The 13,120-nt window shown below is 42.5% G+C and overlaps 1 pseudogene; it reads left to right on the top strand.

Annotated features, from left to right (window-relative positions):
* Positions 1-13,120, top strand: part of LOC124096368 (guanylate cyclase 2G-like) — a 65,261-nt pseudogene that overhangs the window by 44,849 nt on the left and 7,292 nt on the right.

Here is a 13,120-nt window from a genome sequence, read left to right as displayed (position 1 = left end):
TTCTTGTCTTGGCAACCATTCCTAGTTGATCCCCATTGGCTTATCTCAAGTCTCGTCTTTAAATCAACTCTTCCCTGAAGACTTAAAGTTAGGAGGCCCTGTGTATCTATGCAGTTGCTTTTAAACCAGATTCCAGTTTCTAATTTGTGACTAAATGAAATGGAGGTAACTCAAGATCCAGGAGCATCTGACTTTGGAACGATTCCAGTAAACCAATGTGGACGGGGCCCACATGTGATCCCTAAGCCCAGATCCCATCTTGCAGTTGGGGTCTGAGGGTGGGATGGGAGAGTTCAGTGGCCAATCAGTACTTTCCTGCTCAGTGTGATCCTCTCAGTGTTGAGTGAGATCCAGTCACATGGCCCTGTGTATACTCGGTATTGTAACAGGAAAAATACAGTGTGTCCTTAATTCATGGAAAACACAGGTCTTTTATTAACTTCCTATACCTCCCTACAAACAAACCTGCCTCCAGGAACTGAGTAAACATTAGTCCTTCATGCACAGCAGGCCAGTGGTTCTCAAAGTCTAGTAGGTGTCAGAATCACCTGGCGGCTTGCTCAAACACAGGGTGCTTGAGTCTCCTGGTCAGGGTCTCTGACAAGGTAGGTCTGGGCTGAGGCCTGAGAATGTGCATTTCCATCAAGCTTCCAGGTGAGTCTCAGTTTGGGAAGCACTGGCCTTGGTCCTCCTGGTCTTTGGACCAACCCATCAACTTCATCTGGGAACTTGTCAGAAATGCACATTCCCAGGCCTTGCTCCTAATCTGCTTTGCTGGAAATGTGGGGGTGGGCCCTGAGATCTGTATTCGAACCCCCACCCCACCTGATGTCCATTGCCAAAGGAAAAGAAAGGATACCGAAATGAGTACTAGACTGTTGAAGATGATAGGTGGGAAACATCTGGCCACATGTCACTAGGTACAGGCTCATGTCCTCCAAGGAGCATGGCATGGATTGGCTCTCAGAGTCCTCTATCATTTTATCGACTCTCCTGGCGTTTCTTAGAGCTAAATTCAGGACGACAGAAGATGATTACTGTCTTCTGTCACCAATGCCATTATTGTCCCTTGAGTTATGCTTCATTAGAAAGTAAAACATAATTTTCCAGAGTACAACTTTACATATATTTTTTTCAGAATATTTTTAGGCCTTTACATATAGACTTAAACAAAATCATCTTTACATACCATCTTGATATATATATATATATATATAAATTTAAAATATATAAATATTTTATATGTTATATAAATACATATATAAATAACATTTAAAAATATGTATATTTTAAATTATACTAGTAGATGGTCTTCTTTATTTGGATTTCCTTAGTTTTTGCCTAATGTTCATCCTCTGTCCCAACATCCCATCCAGGTACCCTATTGCATTGAGTCTTCTTAATCCTCTCTGGAGAAACTTCTCAGACTTTCCTTTTCTGATGACCTTGATATTTTTTCAGGAGTACCAGTCAGGTATGTCTCTCTCCTTTGGGATTTGTCCAGTTTCCCCCAGCTCTCTCACTGGGGTTCTGTATGTTGGGAAGAAGACGGTGGGGGTACATTGTCACTTTGATGGTATCACATCAAGGGCGTGCCGTGAACAAGGCTGTCGCGGTTGATGTTGACCTTGATCACTGGTTGAGGTGGTGCTTGTGGATTTCTTTGGTGTCAAGTCACCCTTCACCGGCCATACCGTCCTCTGGAAAGGAAGCCACCACGTGGCCCACACCTGAAGGGTGAGGCGGGAGGCAGAGTACCTACCCAAATTATTTGAATCCTTCTCTCTGCTCCGTTTATCCATTTTTCTCAATTATTCATTTCTATCAAAGTGGACTCATGGATATTCTATTCTTGGGTTATAATCTCATCTTGTTGCCCAAACTATTCCACCTTTGACCATCCACATTCCAGCTGGCATCTGCGTCTCTTCCACACAGAGCCTCTGCGGTGGGTTCTGTCTGATTCCTGAGCGCATCCCTACTTTCTGCTTCTACACAGGGCTCCTGGCTCCTCTCCTGTATCCCCTGCCATAGTACAAGAAGCAGCTGATTCTTCAAAGAGCCCTGGTTTCTGTTGTTGGAGGACAGTTTTAGAAAGACCTGAGACTAGTGTGCCCAACACTCCCTGGGGAGTGTTGTGGCTTCTAGACTCTGTCACTAGACAGTGCAAGGAAACATGTGTATGTACAAATGAATCTAAAATTATATACACAAGTGCGCACGCACACCTGCACCTACATTAAGCTAGCTGCGATTTCATCCTGGCATCTGTAAACTAATCAATAACCACCATGGTTCTTTCTAGCACCTGCCCCCCTTATCTGTAAGCTCTGTCCCCAACTGTGAGAATCCTGGCTCCCCTCATCTGCCATCTGTTACCTATCTGTTCAATCCCAGTGTGTGTGTGTGTGTGTGTGTGTGTGTGTACAGTGGTTTAATTGTGGGAAATTAGGATGCAGCAACTATGAATAATTCCTGACTTTAGTCTTATAATCTTACATCAGAAGTTATGGAGGTCTGTACCTCCCCCACCCCCACCTTCAGTGATCTTACAGCATACAATCTAATACAATTGAATCCTTTTATCACTGTCTGAAGTCCATCTCCAAATCTTCTAATTTTCTAGTGAATATTTTTAAAAGTTTGCATTCCTCAAGGTCTACATTGTGTGTTGTAAAGTTCTATAGGTTTTGGGAAATACATAGTGTCAAATCTACCATTGTAGGATTACACAGAATAGCCTCTTCATCCCGTAAATATGCCCTGTACTTCACCTATTCAACTCTCTCTCCGCCCCATACTTTTGGCAACGTCTCTGATTGTTTTCTGTCTCTATGATTTTGTCTTTTCCGTGTGTATAAATAAAAAAATACAATATATAGTGTGGTGAAGGCGATCCCCGACTCACTGTCTTGACAGGGTCACAGTGAGAAAAAGTGTTGGCAAAGCCGCTCTCCCACTGTCTTGACAGGGTCACAGTGAGGATGAATGCTGGCAAAGCCACGCTGGTTGGTGGGAAACCGAAACCATGAGACCCTTTTTTATGTAATTGGGACTTTTCATTTTCATGCTTATGTTTCTGACAGGAGGCATGAGTATGTTAAATGCCAAACAAATTGAATTTCAGATGGCTAGAACATAACAGGTAGTTCATGCCTTGGAGGCTGTTCTACTACCCCTCAGCATATCAAGGACAAAGTAGAAGGCTGTTCTTCTATCTCAGTACATTGTGGACAAACCTGATAACGGACAACAATCATCCTTTGAAAGGTCATGAGAATTTTAGGCACCACATTGATTATATCAACTAGAACCCAAGCCCACATTTCCGGCCTCTTAGAAAACCTAATCAGTATGCTTATTTTACAAAGTTCACCACATGCAGTCTCATTTTTACACTTGGGAAAGTTAAAACATATAAAGATATATTTTTCTCTTTTTATAAACCCTTTCTTACTTTACATAGGGATATATGATGAGCATAGTTAATATTGGTGGAAAGTGGATTGATGTTTAGAACTTACTTTCTATTGAGAAAGATTATAAAGATATGAGAACTAGTGTACCTTGACTGAGAAACAAAGAAACTCTTTGAGAAAGTAGCTCAACCAGTTTTATGAGAATAAATTTAGGAATTAATTAAAACAGCTTTATAAGACACAGTTTTAGAATAATGTTAGAAATATTATTTTATTTAGATTCTTAAGTTTAGAAATTCTTAAGTTTTTAGTTGTATAGGTTTCTGATATGTTTTAAGAATGATTCATAAACTTTAGGATATTTTAAATATAAGATTTAAAGGGGCCTTTTTAGATGGGAATTTTAGATTAGAAATAAAGTACACGTGTACTTTAGGTTAATGATTGGTTAGGAGACTTAGAGTCTGGTTACGTAGTTTGGCATTAGTTAATAAGAAAATAACATATCTTGGGAAAAATAGTAAATCTTGGGAAAATCTGAAAAATGTAAATTAGTGACGTATTTTATTAATGATTCTGTACTTTTAATAATTATATAACTGAAGGACATATCCTGGAAAAATGTAAATTAATGTAACATTTTTTGTACCCCCAATCATGGTTAAGGAAATGTCATGTCTTGGCAAAGTTTTAAATTATATAATCAATGATGTATTCTGAATCCATAATGATGAGAAAAATTGTAATAAAAGATGACCCAGAGAAAGCTGCATTAGCTCTCTCTCTGGAGATTGATCGAACGGAACGATTCCTGTCTCATCTTTTCGCCGACGCCACTCATCCTTCAGGACTCCCTGGACCCCGCTAGGGCAGGACCCCGGCAATAGTGTTTTAATACTGTCTTCTTTTACTTAGTAACCTACATTTAATATCCATCTATATAGTTGCAAGTACTGTAATTTTTATACCAAATATGTGTACATTATTCTCAAAATTTGGGTAAATGGCATGCTTAATAAATGTTGGTAGACACCAATGAGAAAGTGAAAAAAAAAGTAGGTTTACAAAATTGAGTAGAGAGATGAAACATGGCCGTAACATTTATTAGTTGTTAAGATTATTTTTATAAAACATATCATATGGAATGCAAAATTGCATAAAGCACACTTTGGGAATTTCCAGCACCAAATGCTTATTTATTCCTGAAATCATATAGAGGTCTGATTCACTTCAAGAAATGCTCTACTTAGAAAAATCTTGACTTAGAAACCAGTTAATTGCTGGGGCTGGGGGGGTGCCTATATGTTTTCCATTAGAATTCTTCATTTTCCAAGGGAATTTATAGTATTTCTATTAAAATATCCAGATTTCTCAGGAATATCTCTCTGTTCTATTTCTTTAAAATTCAGTTTGTGAATGCAAGAGCACAGCTCCTGTTTAAAGGGAATGCACCAGGTGGCCAAGCTCAGGCATCAAGTGATTCTAGATCCCACACAATTTCCAGGAGTCATCAATGAATCAAAGACCCTATGGCACCGGTTCCGCATCGACGTTCCCTGCCGGAGGAGAAGGGTGATGAAAAGGTCATGGGCATGGTGAGGGCATGTTGGGATGGTCTCCAGAGAAAAGGCCTAGCTCCCCGTCCATCAGGAGAATTGTAGGAGAAGCTACAGGGTGAGTTAGATGTGCAATGGGTGATTTTTCCTAGTTGGTATACTGTTAGGATTAAAACCAATAGCTGTGATGGGTTCCTTGTCCCTCCCTTCCCCTCCCCTTCTTCTTTCCCACCCTCCTCCCTTCCTCCCTCCCTCTCTCCCTCCCTTCCTTCTCTCCTCCCTTCTTCATATATTGACTCAGTGCCTGCCACACACAAATCACTGTGATAGGTGCTGACAAGAGTGGAATGAGGAATTCTCCCTTTATTTCATAAAAATGAGCCAGACATGAATAATTCCACTGCCCTCTGTTCGTTTTAGACATCACTAATCAATGAAGGCTCTCTTTCCCAGGGAGTTTTGACATGACCTCAGAATCTTTTTCAGATCAGCATTCCAAGGATTGCACCTAATCAGTTGAGATTGGATTATGGGATAAAAATTTTTCACCAGTTTAAAAGTAGTTTGTTCATTTTTAATTTTGGTGGTGCTAGGGATTGAATCCAGGCCTTGCACATGCTAGGCAAGTGCTCTACCAATGAGTTACACCTCCAACCCTACAGTAAGGTTATACGTGCAACTCAAATAATTTTCTCAATAGTAGCTTCCTTCACATCAGATAATTGTATCTTTTATACATTAAAATGTCACTATGTTAGAGGTAGTTTGAGCAGCTGGTAGAAGGAACCTGGGTTGGAGGTCAATTGTCTGCTCCTAATTTGGCCATTTAGCTATGCATTCTTAACATAATGGCCCTTATTTTGCATTTCCCAGATCATAATTGTTTTTTAACTTCCGAATTTTAAACATTATTTAAATTGATTTAAAATTGATGAATGAAAAAATTTTATATTCATGGTATAAAATGTGATACACACACATACACTTGTGGATAATTAAATGAAGCTAAATAACATAAAGATATGTCTCAGGTCCATTGATACGTGCTTACTCAGAAAATATGGCCCTGATGTTAAGGCAAGTCCATTTTCTGAGTCTTAGTTTCGTCATTTGAAATGAGTAATGTTTAGATTCATTTACGCTTTCTCTGAAGAACCTTCTAGAACAAAAATCTATAGGATCTAGATGTGCCCTTTTACGTTGGGGAATCTAAAAGGAACGACCTGTCCTGACATCTACAGTTTTCAGTTGGCCATGACCCTGGCATGGAGCATGCTGGGAAGTTGGGGGAAGGCCACTGGGTGCCAGACTCACCTCTAGGCACTTTATACACATAAACTTCCTAAATTCTCAGAACAGACATGTGAGCTATTTTTATTATCCTTTCTTTTCAGATGAGTAAACCGAGGCTCAGATAAATGAAGAATGAGGCTGGAAGGGACAGGCTCTGTCCTGTCACGTGGCCTCATGGCCATTGTCCATTGGGAACCATTAAGTAGGAAAACTTAAGGGTGAGAAGTGTTTTCTTGGAGCATGTAGCTGGGAGCTGTGCTCCACTGTGCCTGTGGTTCTTGGAAGAAGATGTTAACGTCTGAACTTTTTAAAAGCCATGTGAGCATACCAGATAGTATGACGAGCAGGCTGGAAGAGTATGCCGACCCCTGGAGGAAGGACTGGAAGAGAGGACCGGCCAGCTGATGGCAGAGAAGAGGAGGTGGAGAAGCTCCTGTCTACAATACTGCCCAGGCTCTCTAGAGCATTGAGGGTCTTGTCAAACTCAGAGAGCAGCAGCAGCATCACCAGGAGGACCCACTCAGAGGGATTATTTCATTTGTTATTTTCCGAACAGGATGTCATTTTCTTCTAAAAGAGATCAAACATTTTTGCGTGCATGTAATTGATACACCTGGTTAAATGAAATAGGGGCAAAACTCTCTGGAATCCATAGGAATCACGAATAGAGTTCTTTTAGATGTACAGGATGGTGAGATTCACTGTGGTGTATTCACATACGCACATAGGAAAGTTAGGTCAGATTCATTCCACTATCTTTCCCTAACCCATCCCTCCTACCTTTCCTTTTGTGTCCTCCGTTTTTTTGTCTATTCTTCTTCTTCTTTTATCTCCCCCTTTTTTGGATTGGATTATCTTTGGTGTATCAGAGGAAACATTCTACCTTTGACTTTTATATGGAAGATGCAGCAACAAGAGAGTGACCACTAGATGGCGCATTGGTTCCACAAGTCCAGAGCTTGTACCTCCAAATCTTTTTGCAAGGGTGACTTCAGGTTCAAACATTGTTTCACCTTCTGTTTTCACCTATGCACTCTGGAAAGGTTTGGAAGAAGCACTTGCTGTTAAAATTCCTCTATATTTGTATATCTTGAACTACCAAGCGGGGGCTGGAATTTGAATGTGAATAACTTGAGATTGTTTGATTTTACTGGTGGACTGGTGAGTGATTACATTTGCACCACATCTGCAGAGCAAGGTCCGCTCTATAACCTGTAGGGGAAAATGAGATGCCCTTGGCAAGAAAACTCTTTGTGTAAAGGCATCTATGTGACCTCCACTACCCAACGTCTCCCCTCAATTTATATCGTCAATTAAAATAGATCTCTAGAGAAAATGCAGGTGGAGAAATAAATGGATGTCAAAAGAAGTCTAGAGAGTAGATTTTGGTAGCCACAAATCTAGCCCACAGAATCCAAAAGCCCTATGAGGACAACTTTGCAGTGATTTGTGGGAGGTGAGATGAAGAAGATCCTGCTCAAAAAAATTAAAGCTCTTCAACAACTTGTACAGTTTGTTTGATGGCATCATTACAACCTACAATGTGTGAAAGGTGAGACAACTTGCTCCTGGTTGTGAAGCCTTAGCTGCTCCTGTTGCTGGTTTGTCCTGTGCATGATTGAGGATGGGCATGCCTTATGCTAGCCAGGAGGGAGGCTCCATTCCCACTGGCAGACCCTCTCAATTCACAGCCCAAGCTCAATATTTCGTTTCCGTTCGTCCTTTTGCAAAGGGTTTGATTAGTTTCAGTGCCATGTGTTTGTCAGGAATCCCCAGTTGTGCCCTGTGTACTTCCTTGGTTTGGTCTCATGGTGACCGTATTTCTAAAGAGGCATTGATCTTCTGCGGGCTAATTCTGCCCCTCCCTCCTGAATTTCTTTCCTCCGGATTCAGAGGCTCAGACCTGCGCTCCTTTAGAGGCTGTCTTTTGACCAAAGTGTTACTTCTGATGTTAGGATCCTTAGCAATTCAGAGGGAAGATCACTCCCAAGTTCAGACCATCAGATTGGACCTAAAGGGGAAGTGGCAACAGTTAACCTGCCTGGTGCTACTCAGGGCGAAATCTGAATATGTCCTGAAGTGGGAAGCAGCTGAGGGGAGGACAGCAAATCCAGCCACCATCTGGCTCCTCCAGGTGGCGCTGCTGATGCTGCTTTCTGCATTTTCCGACTTTTTGAATGGGATCAATTGTGGCTCCAGGGACAGTACTGTGTGCTCGTGGTCACACATATTTGGTGGGCAGCTGCAAGGGCATCTACTAAGACCATGATCCCAGGAGAGAGCCTTTTTCCATGGTCCTGAGACCAGTAAGATTTGGGGACAGTGTGGTCATAGCCACACTTTGCTGAGATGATAGGTCCTCCATGGTTATCCCTGAACAGTCCCAACAAGAGAACCTCAATACAATCAGTGAATTAATCCCCTGATGGCATTAATCGAGTGGTAACTGAAGACAGATGGGATGTGGCTGGAGGAGGTGGGTCATGGGGGGTGTAGCTTTGGCATGGACAGGACAGCCTTCCAGGACACATCACGCACTCTGCCAACAGAACCAGACCACCCTGAAGGCACCCACTGGAGTTTTCCTCTTAAAGTGATCTTCCCAATTTTGCTTTGCAGGGGCTAATTTGCAGCCACTTTATATTTCTGCAGGATGCTCTCATGGTGGGGAGAGGCTTCCTAGAAGCAGGTGGGACTTGTCCAAAGTTGACTTTTTTTGTATAATTTGGGGGCCAACAGGACAGAGGCGTTTTTGCTGCCAGGGCTAATGCCTGAAATTCTACCTTTCCCACATCATCTTTGGATTCTGCTGAATACAATTGTATCTGGAAAGGGTTGAAGCTTTAAGCTTCTGCTTCTTTATTTCTCTATTACAAATGAAAGACTGGTTTATCAGGAGGATTAGGAGAGAAGGAACAGATGGGGGAGACACAAGATCTATATGTGTATAAATAAATACATTTTATATAGTATATGGCGTGCGCGCACACACACACACACACACACACACGTAATAGTCCTGGGTGGGCTGAGGACATTTCAGGTTGGGTAAGATAAATTCCACTTGATGGACACACCTGACTTAATCCATCAATACGCAGCTGCCTGTCCAGCTGGTTCCGGTCTTGGGTTGGGGAAATATGGTCACCCATACTGTCCAATTTCAGAGGCAGATGCAGCGGCTGTGAGGAGGGCTCAGTGGAAGGAGGCTTTGTGGAGAAGCAAGGCAAGGTGAGGAACTGGAAGAAATGCTGGTGCTTGGATGGGGCTGAAGTCAGCAAGAGTGAGGTTCCAAGGCATGGTGCCCCAAGGGGGGGCTGGTGACAAGGGACTTGGCCTCTGACCCTATCACCACCTGCGACCCACTGTCTCCCTTGTGAAAAACAAAGTCTCTTTGTTACTTTGTTTTCAGGTTGAAAATATTGGAGATGCATTCATGGTGGCTAGTGGACTTCCCATGTGCAACGGAACCCGACACATGCATGGGATTGCCACCATGTCTCTTCCCTTCCTTAGTGCCATCCTCCACTGCCAGAGTGGGCACATGCCTGAGGAGAAGCTCAAGCCCTGGATTGGCCTCCACACAGGGAGTCAGAACTGATGGCAGGTGGCCTTATGGTCCAGGTATGGCAGCAGGGAGTTCTGGCCTCAAGTCAGAGGTCTAAGGCTTTTAGGAACACAGTTATTGAATGGAGTTATGGTTGGATGTGAGGTGTCCCCCCAAAAGCTCGTGTGTGAGACAATGCAAGAAGGTTCAGAGAAGAAATGATTGGGTTATGAGAACCTCAACGTAATCAGTGAAATAATCCCCTGGTGGCATTAATTGAGTGGTAACTGAAGGCAGATGGGATGCGGCTAGAGGAGGTGGGTCATGGGGGGTGTAGCTTTGGGTGTATATTTTGTATCTGGAGAGTGGAGTCTCTCTCTGCTTTCTGATCGTCATGTGAGCTTCTTCCCTCTGCCACTCTTCCACCATGATGTCCTGCTTTACCTTAAACCCTGAGGAAGGGAATCTGCTGTCTATGGATGGAGACCTCTGAAACTGTGAGCCCTCAAATAAACTTTTCATCCTCTATAATTGTTCTGGTCAGATCTTTTAGTCTCAGCAGTGAAAAGTCTGACTAAAACAAATGGTAACAACTTCAGGGGAAACAAAAGATTGACTTGTCTTTGTATGTGTGTTTCTGCTCAGCTAGGTTGCTTGGTGAGAATACGGGCCACAGTGACTCCAAGAAGTTGAGTCAAATATAAAGAGAACAAAAACCAGGACAGGAACCCCAGGCTAGCTTTTTCTCCTTGTGTCTGTATCAAGTGCCCTTTGATGTGTTCCATTTGGGTCAAACTCATGGGCATGTGATCCCTACTAGGTTTGATATTCTTCTATCTGAAAATTCTTCATACTCTTTGAACAAAGGGTCCCATGTTTTTATTTTGTGTTGGGACCCTGAAATTATATAGCTAGCATCCTTGTCCTTATCCTTCAAGTCTCAACTAAATGAAACCCAATCTCCAAACAGAATTAATTACTCCTGTGTTTGTACAGTGCAGGTTTTGTTGACATCTCTAGTGCATGAACAGTGTGGTCATTTATTGATGATGTCACTTCCTGCCAGAAGTTTGTGGGTTCTGTAGTTTCCCCCTTGTAAACTCTAAGAGGTATTTCCAAGCTCTGTGCCAGAGGGCACTTAATGGATGTTTGTGAATTGCCCTTGTTGACCTGATATACACTCAGGGGTCCAGCCCATTGGCCGTCCCCCCTGCAGATGATGTGGTGGCTGGCGAGGTGGGAATCACCATAACCAGATACTGTCTGTTTGGAGACACCGTGAACACGGCATCCAGAATGGAAAGTAGCAGTTTGCGTGGGTATCATGTATAGCACTCTGTGAACACAATATGGCTACCCTCCCATCCCCTATCGTTAATCAGAGGGTATTTTTAGAAGACTCATTTGCATTTTGTCTCCTATTTTCCATCAGGAGGAGAAGGTCATTATCCACTTAAACAACACTGATCGTGAGCTGTATAAACAGAGTTTTGTTACTGTGCTCTCACTGGAGCTATGTAGACACACATGGCGCCCCTCCAAGTCTTACCATTTTAGATGGATACACATATAATAAAGTCATTTAAATGAAGAGTAGGAGTTGGAAAACTTTTGATGAACAGGGCCAGACAGTAAATGTTTTTCACTTTACAGGCTCAAAATATTTAATTCTGCTGTTGGATCTCAAAAGTAGTAATACAAGTATGTGAGCAAATGAGCATAGCCATGTCTCAGTAAAACTCCATTTGCAAACACAAATGGTGGGCCAGATATGGTCTATGGGTGAGATTTTGCCAATATCTGATGTATGTTCTTAGTGGTGCAGAAGAAATTTATGATGGGGAATTCCAGGGAACAAAGGATTCTTTTGCTAGACAGTAATTTTATTTCATTGACTGTTAATAGACACATGCATGCCACTTACCAGTTGAGATATGAAAAAAAGAGAATTACTTAGTGATATTAGTGTCAAAGAGTTTAGGTTAACATTGTTTTGAATTTATAGATTTCCCACAATATAAAAACATACATATATACACACATGCATGTACATGTGCAAATATTTTCCCCTCTGATTGTCTAAGTTAATAAACCAAGTCTCAAATGCAGACTTAAACCTTTCTCTTTGATGGTAAAGAAAGGTTTTCAGAAAAAAATTGGAAGGTGTCTGTTTATTTAGTCTCTAAACCTGGTTCTAGCAGCATTTTGGAAATATGTCCCAGCTCACCCTAGGAAGTCTGAGGAGCCCATTGAACCTCTATCCATGGTTCTCGCCAATTTGTATACTGAGCTAGGTCTTCCTTTGGCTTCTAAGATGAACGTGCTAAAGTTTGAGCAGCATCCAATAGTGTCCCATCAATGCCTGGCTGGTTAGGGCTCCCAGGCCAAGTGTTTCATATTTTAGACAATATTTGTGCTTTGTTTATTGTGATTCCTGGGGCTCAAATATTTCAAGTAGTGTGGTTCTCTCTTCAAAGCAGCTCCACTCCACTGACAATCCACTGACAAGGTGCTAACTAGGCAATGATTGATTTTATGGCAGCTCTATGGATCCATGTTGCTTAGAGTACTGCAGATGCCTTGCTGGCAATAGGAGGCACAATTTGCAAAAGAGAAGCACTGTTCCAGTCAAGGTAAGGCCAGGCCAACTGCGTCTCACCTTCCCAATTTGAATTCCTGATGGAGCTGTTGAAGAGTATGGCAGAATGAACAAGTGTCTGCCTAGTGGTGCAGGAGAACTCTTAGATCTCTCTGGAGACTCTTAGAACTGTAGGATCTCCTTCCTTCTGTAAGGTCTATGCAGTTCCCTCAAATAGTTGAACACAGAATGTCTGACAGCAGTCAGCTTTGCTCTCACGTAGACCAAGGCTTATAGGACGCTTACACTCTCCCTGCACAAATGGGCTCTCAGCGTCCCCTGAACAGTCCAGTGCAATCTTCCACACACAGCAACAGCCAACATAAGCCTGGAAATCACAAGGTCCACACTTCCTCTGTGTCCCTTTACCTGACTCTGAAGTGCCCAGGCAGAGGGGACAGAAGTCAATTGGTTTGACCTCATCTCTCTACATTTATAAAGGCTCTTTCTTTTTCCTCTGCCTTCTCCCTCTTCCTGGCCTCTCTCTATCATGAAGTGCACCATGACACTTTCTCATCCTTCCTTCAGGATGGCCCTTTTCTGGGCCGGGTGTTGAGAGCCACAGCCGAAGGGGCCCCAGCAAATTTCCAGCTGCCAGCAAACTTCCAGCTGCCAGTTGATGATTGGCTCACAGCGGCCCCAGCAAACTTCTAGCTGCCAACTGATT

This window comes from Marmota monax, unplaced genomic scaffold (genome assembly GCF_021218885.2).
Source record: "Marmota monax isolate L192 unplaced genomic scaffold, Marmota_monax_Labrador192_F-V1.1 WCK01_AAM20220418_F8-fsc00004, whole genome shotgun sequence".
Classification (NCBI taxonomy): domain Eukaryota; kingdom Metazoa; phylum Chordata; class Mammalia; order Rodentia; family Sciuridae; genus Marmota; species Marmota monax.
The sequence above is the reverse complement of the archived record's forward strand: the minus strand, read 5'-3'. Positions and strand labels throughout refer to the sequence as shown.